Genomic DNA, 13,534 nt, shown 5'->3' on the forward strand with positions numbered 1-13,534 from the left:
TTCAAGTGTTCCATCGTCATTGGGAGGCCCTGAACGTTACAAATGACTATCAGTTTCGCGTCGGATTCGAAAATCTAGACCCACAGGAGACGGACCCTATGGTGCCCGAGGCAGCTATTTCCCCTTGGAGACAAGTCGGCTGGAGGACAATGTATTGAATCTCGACGCAATTTGAATGTTCGTCATTAGGAGACCCTGAACGTTACAATTAACTATCAGTTTCGCGTCGGATTCGAAAATCTGGACTCACAGGAGATGGACCATATGGTGCCCGAGGAAGCAATATCCCCTTGGAGACAAGTCGGCTGGAGGACGATGTATTGAATCTCATCGCAATTTGAGTGTTCCATCGTCATTAGGAGGCCCTGATCGTTACAATTAACTATGAGTTTTGCGTCGGATGCGATAATCTAGACTCACAGGAGAACAACCATAAGGTGCCCGAGGCAGCAAAAACCCTTGTAGACAAGTCGCCTGGAGGAGGATGTATTGAATCTCGACGCAATTTGAGTGTTTCATCGTCATTAGGAGGCGCTAAACGTTACAATTAACTATAAGTTATGCGTCGGATTCGAAAATCTAGACTCACAGGAGAACGACCATTAGGTGCCCGAGGCAGCAATAGACCCTTGGAGACAAGTCGGCTGAAGGACGATGTATTGAATCTCGACGCAATTCAAGTGTTCCATCGTCATTGGGAGGCCCTGAACGTTACAAATGACTATCAGTTTCGCGTCGGATTCGAAAATCTAGACCCACAGGAGACGGACCCTATGGTGCCCGAGGCAGCAATTTCCCCTTGGAGACAAGTCGGCTGGAGGACAATGTATTGAATCTCGACGCAATTTGAATGTTCGTCATTAGGAGACCCTGAACGTTACAATTAACTATCAGTTTCGCGTCGGATTCGAAAATCTGGACTCACAGGAGATGGACCATATGGTGCCCGAGGAAGCAATATCCCCTTGGAGACAAGTCGGCTGGAGGACGATGTATTGAATCTCATCGCAATTTGAGTGTTCCATCGTCATTAGGAGGCCCTGAACGTTGCAATTAACTATCAGATTTGCGTCGGAATTGATAATATAGACTCACAGGAGAACGACCATAAGGTGCCCGAGGCAGCGATAGACCCTTGGAGACAAGTCGTCTGAATGACTCAATTTGAGTGTTCCATCGTCATTAGGAGGCCCTGAAAGTTACAATTAACCATCAGTTTTGCGTCGGATTGGAAAATCTAGACTCACAGGAGAACGACCATAAGGTGCCCGAGGCAGGAATAGACCCTTGGAGACAAGTCGGCTGAATGGCGATGTATTGAATCTCGACTCAATTTGAGTGTTCCATCGTTATTAGAAGGCCCTGAACTTTACAAGTAACTATCAGTTTCGCGTCTGATTCGAAAATCTAGACTCACTGGGAAGGACCATATGGTGCCCGAGGCAGCAATATCCCCTTGGAGACAAGTCGACTGGAGGACAATGTATTGAATCTCGACGCAATTTGAGTGTTCCATCGTCATTAGGAGGCCCTGATCGTTACAATTAACTATGAGTTTTGCGTCGGATTCGATAATCTAGACTTACAGGAGAACGACCATAAGGTGCCCGAGGCAGCAAAAACCCTTGGAGACAAGTCGGCTGGAGGACGATGTATTGAATCTCATCGCAATTTGAATGTTCGTCATTAGGAGTCCCTGAACGTTACAATTAACTATCAGTTTCGCGTCGGATTCGAAAATCTAGACTCACAGGAGACGGACCATATGGTGCCCGTGGAAGCAATATGCCTTTGGAGTCAAGTCGGCTGGAGGAGGATGTATTGAATCTCGACGCAATGTGAGTGTTCCATCGTCATTAGGAGGTCCTGAACGTTGCAATTAACTATCAGTCTCGCGTCGGATTCAAAAATCTAGACTCACAGGAGAACGACCATAAGGTGCCCGAGGCAGCAATAGACCCTTGGAGACAAGTCGGCTGAAGGACGATGTATTGAATATCGACGCAATTTGTGTGTTCCATCGTCATTAGGAGGCCCTGAACGTTACAATTAACTATCAGTCTCGCGTCGGATTCGAAAATCTAGACTCACAGGAGACGGATCACATGGTTCCCGAGTTAGCAATATCCCCTTGGAGACAAGTCGGCTGTAGGACGATGTATTGAATCTCGACGCAATTTGAGTATTCCATAGTCATTAGGAGGCCCCGATCATTGCAATTAACTATCAGTTTTGCTTCGGATTCGATAATAGAGACTCACAGAAGAACGACCATACGGTGCCCGAGGCAGCAAAAACCCTTGGAGACAAGTCGGCTGGAAGACGATGTATTGAATCTCGACCCAATTTGAATGTTCGTCATTATGAGACCCTGAACGTTACAATTAACTATTAGTTATGCGTCGGATTCGAAAATCTAGACTCACAGGAGACGGACCATATGGTGCCCGTGGAAGCAATATGCCCTTGGAGACAAGTCGGCTGGAGGACGATGTATTGAATCTCGACGCAATTTGAGTGTTCCATCGTCATTAGAAGGCGCTAAACGTTACAATTAACTATATGTTATGTGTCGGATTCGAAAACCTAGACTCACAGGAGAACGACCATTAGGTGCCCGAGGCAGCAATGGACCCTTGGAGACAAGTCGGCTGAAGGACGATGTATTGAATCTCAGACGCAATTTAAGTGTTCCATCGTCATTAGGAGGCCCTGAACGTTACAAATAACTATCAGTTTCGCGTCGGATTCGAAAATCTAGACCCACAGGAGACGGATCCTATGGTGCCCGAGGCAGCAATATCCCCTTGGAGACAAGTCGGCTGGAGGACGATGTATTGAATCTCGACGCAATTTGAGTGTTCCATCGTCATTAGGAGGCCCTGATCGTTACAATTAACTATGAGTTTTGCGTCGGATGCGATAATCTAGACTCACAGGAGAACGAACATAAGGTGCCCGAGGCAGCAAAAACCCTTGGAGACAAGTCGGCTGGAGGACGATGTATTGAATCTCGACGCAATTTGAATGTTCGTCATTAGGAGACCCTGAACGTTACAATTAACTATCAGTTTCGCGTCGGATTCGAAAATCTAGACTCACAGGAGGCGGACCATATGGTGCCCGTGGAAGCAATATGCCTTTGGAGTCAAGTCGGCTGTAGGAGGATGCATTGAATCTCGACGCAATGTGAGTGTTCCATCGTCATTAGGAGGCCCTGAACGTTGCAATTAACTATCAGATTTGCGTTGGATTTGGTAATATAGACTCACAGGAGAACGACCATAAGGTGCCCGAGGCAGCGATAGACCCTTGGAGACAAGTCGGCTGAATGACTCAATTTGAGTGTTCCATCGTCATTAGGAGGCCCTGAAAGTTACAATTAACTATCAGTTTCGCGTCTGATTCGAAAATCTAGACTCACTGGGAAGGACCATATAGTGCCCGAGGCAGCAATATCCCCTGGGAGACAAGTCGGCTGGAGGACGATGTATTGAATCTCGACGCAATTTGAGTGTTCCATCGTCATTAGGAGGCCCTGATCGTTACAATCAACTATGAGTTTTGCGTCGGATTCGATAATCTAGACTTACAGGAGAACGACCATAAGGTGCCCGAGGCAGCAAAAACCCTTGGAGACAAGTCGGCTGGAGGACGATGTATTGAATCTCATCGCAATTTGAATGTTCGTCATTATGAGTCCCTGAACGTTACAATTAACTATCAGTTTCGCGACGGATTCGAAAATCTAGACCCACAGGAGACGGACCATATGGTGCCCGTGGAAGCAATATGCCCTTGGAGTCAAGTCGGCTGGAGGAGGATGTATTGAATCTCGACGCAATGTGTGTGTTCCATCGTCATTAGGAGGCCCTGAACGTTGCAATTAACTATCAGATTTACGTCGGATTTGGTAATATAGACTCACAGGAGAACGACCATAAGGTGCCCGAGGCAGCGATAGACCCTTGGAGACGAGTCTTCTGAATGACTCAATTTGAGTGTTCCATCGTCATTAGGAGGCCCTGAAAGTTACAATTAACTATCAGTTTTGCGTCGGATTCGAAAATCTAGACTCACAGGAGAACGACCATAAGGTGCCCGAGGCAGCGATAGACCCTAGGCGACAAGTCGGCTGAATGACGATGTATTGAATCTCGACACAATTTGAGTGTTCCATCGTCATTAGGAAGCCCCGAACTTTACAATTAACTATCAGATTCGCGTCTGATTCGAATATCTAGACTCACAGGGAAGGACCATATAGTGCCCGAGGCAGCAATATCCCCTTGTAGACAAGTCGCCTGGAGGAGGATGTATTGAATCTCGACGCAATTTGAGTGTTCCATCGTCATTAGGAGGCGCTAAACGTTACAATTAACTACAAGTTATGCGTCGGATTCGAAAATCTAGACTCACAGGAGAACGACCATTAGGTGCCCGAGGCAGCAATAGACCCTTGGAGACAAGTCGGCTGAAGGACGATGTATTAAATCTCGACGCAATTTAAGTGTTCCATCGTCATTAGGAGGCCCTGAACGTTACAATTAACTATCAGTTTCGCGTCGGATTCGAAAATCTAGACCCACAGGAGACGGACCCTATGGCGCCCGAGGCAGCAATATCCCCTTGGAGACAAGTCGGCTGGAGGACGATGTATTGAATCTCGACGCAATTTGAGTGTTCCATCGTCATTAGGAGACCCTAAACGTTACAATTAACTATCAGATTTGAGTCGGATTTGAAAAACTAGACTCACAGGAGAACGACCATAAGGTGCCCGAGGCAGCGATGGACCCTTGAAGCATGTCGGCTTAATGACGATGTATTGAATCTCGCCTCAATTTGAGCGTTCCATCGTCATTAGGAGGCCCTGAACTTTACCATTAACTATCAGTTTAGCGTCTGATTCGAAAATCTAGACTCACTGGGAAGGACCATATAGTGCCCGAGGCAGCAATATCCCCTTGTAGACAAGTCGCCTGGATTACGATGTATTGAATCTCGACGCAATTTGAGTGTTCCTTCGTCCTTAGGAGGCGCTAAACGTTACAATTAACTATCAGTTTTGCGTCCGATTCGAAAATCTAGATTTACAGTAGAACGACCATAAGTTGCCCGAGGCAGCAATAGACCCTTGGAGACAAGTCGGCTGAAGGACGATGTATTGAATCTCGACGCAATTTGAGTGTTCCATCGTCAATAGGAGGCGCTAAACGTTATAATTAACTATAAGTTATGCGTCGGATTCGAAAATCTAGACTCACAGGAGAACGACCATAAGGTGCCCGAGGCAGCGATAGATCCTTGGAGACAAGTCGGCTGAATGACGATGTATCGAATCTCGACTCAATTTGAGTGTTCCATCGTCATTAGGAGGCCCTGAACTTCACAATTAACTATCAGTTACGCGTCTGATTCGAATATCTAGACTCACAGGGAAGGACCATATAGTGCCCGAGGTAGCAATATCCCCTTGTAGACAAGTCGGCTGAAGGACGATGTATTGAATCTCGACGCAATTTGAGTATTCCATCGTCATTAAGAGGCCCTGAACGTTACAATTAACTATCAGATTTGAGTCGGATTTGAAAATCTAGACTCACAGGAGAACGACCATTAGGTGCCAGAGGCAGCGATAGACCCTTCGAGACAAGTCGGCTGAATGACGATGTATCGAATCTCGACTCAATTTGAGTGTTCCATCGTCATTAGGAGGCCCTGAACTTGACAATTAACTATCAGTGTTGCGTCAGATTCGAAAATCTAGACTCACAGGAGAACGTCCATAAGGTGCCCCAGGAAGCAATAGACCCTTGGAGACAAGTCGGCTGAAGGACGATGTATTGAATATCGACGCAATTTGAGTGTTCCTTCGTTATTAGGAGGCCCTGAACGTTACAATTAACTATCAGTTTCGCGTCGGATTCGAAAATCTAGTCTCACAGGAGACGGAACTTATGGTTCCCGAGGTAGCAATATTCCCTTGGAGACAAGTCGGCTGGAGGACGATGTATTGAATCTCGACGCAATTTGAGTGTTCCATCGTTACTAGGAGGTCCCGAACGTTACAATTAACTATCAGTTTCGCGTCGGATTCGAAAATCTAGACTCACAGGAGACGGAGCTTATGGTTCCCGAGGTAGCAATATCCCCTTGTAGACAAGTCGGCTGGAGGACGATGTATTGAATCTCGACGCAATTTGAGTATTCAATAGTCATTAGGAGGCCCTGATCGTTATCATTAACTATCATTTTTGCTTCGGATTCGATAATCGAGACTCACAGGAGAACGACAATAAGGTGCCCGAGGCAGCAAAAACCCGTGGAGACAAGTCGGCTGGAGGACGATGTACTGAATCTCGACGCATTTTGAATGTTCGTCATTAGGAGACCCCGAACGTTACAATTTACTATCAGTTTCGTGTCGGATTCGAAAATCTAGACTCACAGGAGAACGTCCATAAGGTGCCCGCGGCAGCGATTGACCCTTGGAGACAAGTCGGCTGAATGACGATGAATTGAATTTCGACGCAATTGGAGTGTTCCATCGTCATTAGGAGGCCCTAAACGTTACAAGTAACTATCAGTTTTGCGCGAATTCGACCATCTAGACTTACAGGAGAACGATCATAAAGTGCCCGAGGCACCAATAGACCCTTGGAGACAAGTCGGCTGGAGGACGATGTATTGAATCTAGACGCAATTTGAGTGTTCCATCGTCATTAGGAGGCCCAGAACGTTACAATTAACTATCAGATTTGCGTCGGATTTGAAAATCTAGACTCACAGGAGAACGACCATAAGGTGCCCGAGGCAGCGATAGACCCTAGGCGACAAGTCGGCTGAATGACGATGTATTGAATCTCGACACAATTTGAGTGTTCCATCGTCATTAGGAAGCCCCGAACTTTACAATAAACTATCAGATTCGCGTCTGATTCGAATATCTAGACTCACAGGGAAGGACCATATAGTGTCCGAGGCAGCAATATCCCCTTGTAGACAAGTCGCCTGGAGGAGGATGTATTGAATCTCGACGCAATTTGAGTGTTCCATCGTCATTAGGAGGCGCTAAACGTTACAATTAACTACAAGTTATGCGTCGGATTCGAAAATCTAGACTCACAGGAGACGGAGCTTATGGTTCCCGAGGTAGCAATATCCCCTTGTAGACAAGTCGGCTGGAGGACGATGTATTGAATCTCGACGCAATTTGAGTATTCAATAGTCATTAGGAGGCCCTGATCGTTATCATTAACTATCATTTTTGCTTCGGATTCGATAATCGAGACTCACAGGAGAACGACAATAAGGTGCCCGAGGCAGCAAAAACCCGTGGAGACAAGTCGGCTGGAGGACGATGTACTGAATCTCGACGCATTTTGAATGTTCGTCATTAGGAGACCCTGAACGTTACAATTTACTATCAGTTTCGTGTCGGATTCGAAAATCTAGACTCACAGGAGAGGAACCATATGGTGCCTGTGGAAGCAATATGCCCTTGGAGACAATTCGGCTGGAGGACGATTTATTGAATCTCGACGCAATTTGAGTGTTCCATCGTCATTAGGAAGCCCTGAACGTTACAATTAACTGTCAGATTTGCGGCGGATTTGAAAATCTAGAATCACAGGAGAACGACCATAAGGTGCCCGCGGCAGCGATTGACCCTTGGAGACAAGTCGGCTGAATGACGATGTATTGAATTTCGACGCAATTGGAGTGTTCCATCGTCATTAGGAGGCCCTGAACGTTACAAGTAACTATCAGTTTTGCGCGAATTCGACCATCTAGACTTACAGGAGAACGATCATAAAGTGCCCGAGGCACCAATAGACCCTTGGAGACAAGTCGGCTGGAGGACGATGTATTGAATCTAGACGCAATTTGAGTGTTCCATCGTCATTAGGAGGCCCAGAACGTTTCAATTAACTATCAGATTTGCGTCGGATTTGAAAATCTAGACTCACAGGAGAACGACCATAAGGTGCCCGAGGCAGCGATAGACCCTTGGAGACAAGTCGGCTGAAGGACGATGTATTGAATCTCGACTCAATTTGAGTGTTCCATCGTCATTAGGAGGCCCTGAACTTTACAATTAACTATCAGTTTCGCGTCTGATTCGAAAATCTAGACTCACAGGGAAGAACCATATAGTGCCCGAGGCAGCAGTATCCCCTTGTAGACAAAACGCCTGGAGGACGATGTATTGAATTTCGACGCAATTTGAGTGTTCCATCGTCATTAGGAGGCGCCAAACGTTACAATTAATTATCAGTTATGCGTCGGATTCGAAAATCTAGACTCACAGGGGAACGACCATAAGGTGCCCGAGGCAGCAATAGACCCTTGGAGACAAGTTGGCAGGTAGCCGATGTATTGAATCTCGACGCAATTTGAGTGTTTCATCGTCATTTGGAGTCCCTGAACGTTACAATTAACTATCAGTTTCGCGTCAGATTCGAAAATCAAGACTCACAGGAGAAGGACCCTATGGTGCCCGAGGCAGCAATATCCCCTTGGAGACAAGTCGGTTGGAGGACGATGTATTGAATCTCCATGCAATTTAAGTGTTCCATCGTCATTAGGAGACCCTGAACGTTACAATTAATTATCTGTTTCGCGTCGGATTCGAAAATCCAGACTCATAGGAGACGAACCATATGGTGCCCTCGGAAGCAATAAGCCCTTGGAGACAAGTCGGCTGTAGGACGATGTATTGTATCTCGACTCAATTTGAGTGTTCCATCGTCTTTAGGAGGCCCTGAACGTTACAAGTAACTATCAGTTTTGCGTCGGATTCGACAATCTAGACTAACAGGAGAACGACGATAAAGTGCCCTAGGCACCAATAGACCCTTGGAGACAAGTCGGCTGATGGACGATGTATTGCATATCGACGCAATTTGAGTGTTCCGTCGTCATTAGGAGGCCCTGAACGGTACAATTAACTATCAGTCTCGCGTCGGATTCAAAAATCTAGACTCACAGGAGACGGACCATATGGTTCCCGAGGTAGCAATATCCCCTTGGAGACAAGTCGGCTGGAGGACGATGTATTGAATCCCGACGCAATTTGAGTGTTCCATCGTCATTAGGAGGCGCTAAACGTTACAATTAACTATAAGTTATGCGTCGGATTCGAAAATGTAGACTCACAGGAGGACGACCATTAGGTGCCCGAGGCAGCAATAGACCCTTGGAGACAAGTCGGCTGAAGGGCGATGTATTGAATCTCGACGCAATTTAAGTGTTCCATCGTCATTAGGAGGCCCTGAACGTTGCTAATAACTATCAGTTTCGCGTCGGATTCGAAAATCTAGACCCACAGGAGGCCGACCCTATGGTGCCCGAGGCAGCAATATCCCCTTGGAGACAAGTCGGCTGGAGGACGATGTATTGAATCTCGACGCAATTTGAGTGTTCCATCGTCATTAGGAGGCCCTGATCGTTACAATTACCTATCAGTTTCGCGTCGGATTCGAAAATCTAGACTCACAGGAGACGGACCATATGGTGCCCGTGGAAGCAATATGCCCTTGGAGTAAAGTCGGCTGGAGGAGGATGTATTGAATCTCGACGCAATGTGAGTGATCCATCGTCATTAGGAGCCCCTGAACGTTGCAATTAACTATCAGATTTGCGTCGGATTTGGTAATATAGACTCACAGGAGAACGAGCATAAGGTGCCCGAGGCATCGATAGACCCTTGGAGACAAGTCGGCTGAATGACTCAGTTTGAGTGTTCCATCGTAATTAGGAGGCCCTGAAAGTTACAATTAACTATCAGTTTTGCGTCGGATTCGAAAATCTAGACTCACAGGAGAACGACCATAAGGTGCGCGAGGCAGCGATAGACCCTTGGCGACAAGTCGGCTGAATGACGATGTATTGAATCTCGACACAATTTGAGTGTTCCATCGTCATTAGGAGGCCCTGAACTTTACAATTAACTATCAGTTTCGCGTCTGATTCGAAAATCTAGACTCACAGGAGAACGACCATAAGGTGCCGGAGGCAGCAATAGACCCTTGGAGACAAGTCGGCTGAAGGACGATGTATTGAATCTCGACGCAATTTAAGAGTTCTATCGTCATTAGGGGGCCCTGAATGTTACAAATAACTATCAGTTTCGCGTCGGATTCGAAAATCTAGACCCACAGGAGACGGACCCTATGGAGCCCGAGGCAGCAATATCCCCTTGGAGACAAGTCGGCTGGAGGAGGATGTATTGGATCTCGACGCAATGTGAGTGTTCCATCGTCATTAGGAGGCCCTGAACGTTACAATTAACTATCAGATTTGCGTCGGATTTGATAATATAGACTCACAGGAGAACGACCATAAGGGGCCCGAGGCAGCGATAGACCCTTGGAGACAAGTCGGCTGAATGACTCAATTTGAGTGTTCCATCGTCATTAGGAGGCCCTGAAAGTTACAATTAACTATCAGTTTCGCGTCTGATACGAAAATCTAGACTCACTGGGAAGGACCATATAGTGCCCGTGCAGCAATATCCCCTTGTAGACAAGTCGCCTGGAGGACGATGTGTTGAATCTCGACGCAATTTGAGTGTTCCATCGTCTTTAGGAGGCGCTAAAGGTTACAATTAACTATCAGTTTCGCGTCGGATTCGAAAATCTAGACTTACAGGAGAACGACCTTAAGGTGCCCGAGGCAGCGATAGACCCTTGGAGACAAGTCGGCTGGTGGCCGATGTATTGAATCTTGACGCAATTTGAGTGTTCCATCGTCATTAGGAGGCCCTGAACGTTATAATTAACTATCAGTCTCGCGTCGGATTCGAATATCTAGACTCACAGGAGACGGACCATATGGTTCCCGAGGAAGCACTATCCCCTTTGTGAAAAGTCGGCTGGAGGACGATGTATTGAATCTCGACGCAATTTGAGTGTTCCATCGTCATTGGGACGCCCTGATCGTAACAATTAACTATCAGTTTTGCTTCGGATTCGATAATCTAGACTCACAGGAGAACGACCATAAGGTGCCCGAGGCAGCAAAAACCCTTGGAGACAAGTCGGCTGGAGGACGATGTATTGAATCTCGTCGCAATTTGAGTGTTCCATCGACATTAGGAGGCCCTGAATGTTACAATTAACTATCAGATTTGAGTCGGATTTGAAAATTTAGACTCACAGGAGAACGACCATAAGGTGCCCGAGGCAGCGATAGACCCTTGGAGACAAGTCGGCTGAATGACGATGTATTGAATCTCGACTCAATTTGAGTGTTCCATCGTCATTAGGAGGCGCTAAACGTTACAATTAACTATCAGTTTCGCGTCGGATTAAAAAGCTAGACTTACAGGAAAACGAGCATAAGGTGCCCGAGGCAGCAATAGACCCTTGGAGACAAGTCGGCTGGTGGCCGATGTATTGAATCTCGACGCATTTTGAATGTTCCATCGTCATTAGGAGGCCCTGAACGTTACAATTATTTATCAGTCTCGCGTCGGATTCGAAAATCTAGACTCACAGGAGAACGACCATAATGTGCCCGAGGCAGCAATAGACCCTCGGAGACAAGTCGGCTGAAGGACGATGTATTGAATATCGACGCAATTTGAGTGTTCCATCGTCATTAGGAGGCCCTGAACGTTACAATTAACTATCAGTCTCGCGTCGGATTCGAAAATCTAGACTCACAGGAGACAGACCACATGGATCCCGAGGTAGCAATATCCCCTTGGAGACAAGTCGGCTGGATGACGATGTATTGAATCTCGACCCAATTTGAATGTTCGTCATTATGAGACCCTGAACGTTACAATTAACTATTAGTTATGCGTCGGATTCGAAAATCTAGACTCACAGGAGACGGACCATAAGGTACCCGAGGCAGCGATAGACCCTTGGCGACAAGTCGGCTGAATGACGATGTATTGAATCTCGACACAATTTGAGTGTTCCATCGTCATTTGGAGGCCCTGAACTTTACAATTAACTATCAGTTTCGCGTCTGATTCTAATATCTAGACTCACAGGGAAGGACTATATAGTCCCCGAGGAAGCAATAGCCCCTTGTGGACAAGTCGCTGGAGGAGGATGTATTGAATCTCGACGCAATTTGAGTGTTCCATCGTCATTAGGAGGCGCTAAACGTTATAATTAACTATAAGTTATGCGTCGGATTCGAAAATCTAGACTCACAGGAGAACGACCATTAGGTGCCCGAGGCAGCAATAGACCCTTGGAGACAAGTCGGCTGAAGGACGATGTATTGAATCTCGACGCAATTTAAGTGTTCCATCGTCATTGGGAGGCCCTGAACGTTACAAATTACCATCAGTTTCGCGTCGGATTCGAAAATCTAGACCCACAGGAGACGGACCCTATGGTGCCCGAGGCAGCAATATCCCCATGGAGACAAGTCGGCTGGAGGACGATGTATGGAATCTCGACGCAATTTGAGTGTTCCATCGTCATTAGGAGGCCCTGATCGTTGCAATTAACTATGAGTTTTGCGTCGGATTCGATAATCTAGACTCACAGGAGAACGACCATAAGGTGCCCGAGGCAGCAAAAACCCTTGGAGACAAGTCGGCTGGAGGACGATGTATTGAATCTCATCGCAGTTTGAATGTTCGTCATTAGGAGACCCTAAACGTTACAATTAACTATCAGTTTCGCGTCGGATTCGAAAATCTAGACTCACAGGAGACGGACCATTTGGTGCCCGTGGAAGCAATATGCCCTTGGAGTCAAGTCGGCTGGAGGAGGATGTATTGAATCTTGACGCAATGTGAGTGTTCCATCGTCATTAGGAGGCCCTGAACGTTGCAATTAACTATCAGATTTGCGTCGGAATTGGTAATATAGACTCACAGGAGAACGACCATAAGGTGCCCGAGGCAGCGGTAGACCCTTGGAGACGAGTCGCCTGAATGACTTAATTTGAGTGTTCCATCGTCATTAGGAGGCCATGAAAGTTACAATTAACTATCAGTTTTGCGTCGAATTCGAAAATCTAGACTCACAGGAGAACGACCATAAGGTGCCCGAGGCAGCGATAGGCCCTAGGCGACAAGTCGGCTGAATGACGATGTATTGAATCTCGACACAATTTGAGTGTTCCATCGTCATTAGGAGGCCCTGAACTTTACAATTAACTATCAGATTCGCGTCTGATTCGAATATCTAGACTCACAGGGAAGGACCATATAGTGCCCGAGGCAGCAATATCCCCTTGTAGACAAGTCGCCTGGAGGAGGATGTATTGAATCTCGACGCAATTTGAGTGTTCCATCGTCATTAGGAGGCGCTAAACGTTACAATTAACTACAAGTTATGCGTCGGATTCGAAAATCTAGACTCACAGGAAAACGACCATTAGGTGCCCGAGGCAGCAATAGACCCTTGGAGACAAGTCGGCTGAAGGACGATGTATTGAATCTCGACGCAATTTAAGTGTTCCATCGTCATTAGGAGGCCCTGAACGTTACAAAAAACTATCCGTTTCGCGTCGGATTCAAAAATCTAGACCCACAGGAGACGGACCATATGGTGCC

The sequence above is a fragment of the Schistocerca americana genome, chromosome 4 (assembly GCF_021461395.2).
Source record: "Schistocerca americana isolate TAMUIC-IGC-003095 chromosome 4, iqSchAmer2.1, whole genome shotgun sequence".
In the NCBI taxonomy this organism is placed as follows: domain Eukaryota; kingdom Metazoa; phylum Arthropoda; class Insecta; order Orthoptera; family Acrididae; genus Schistocerca; species Schistocerca americana.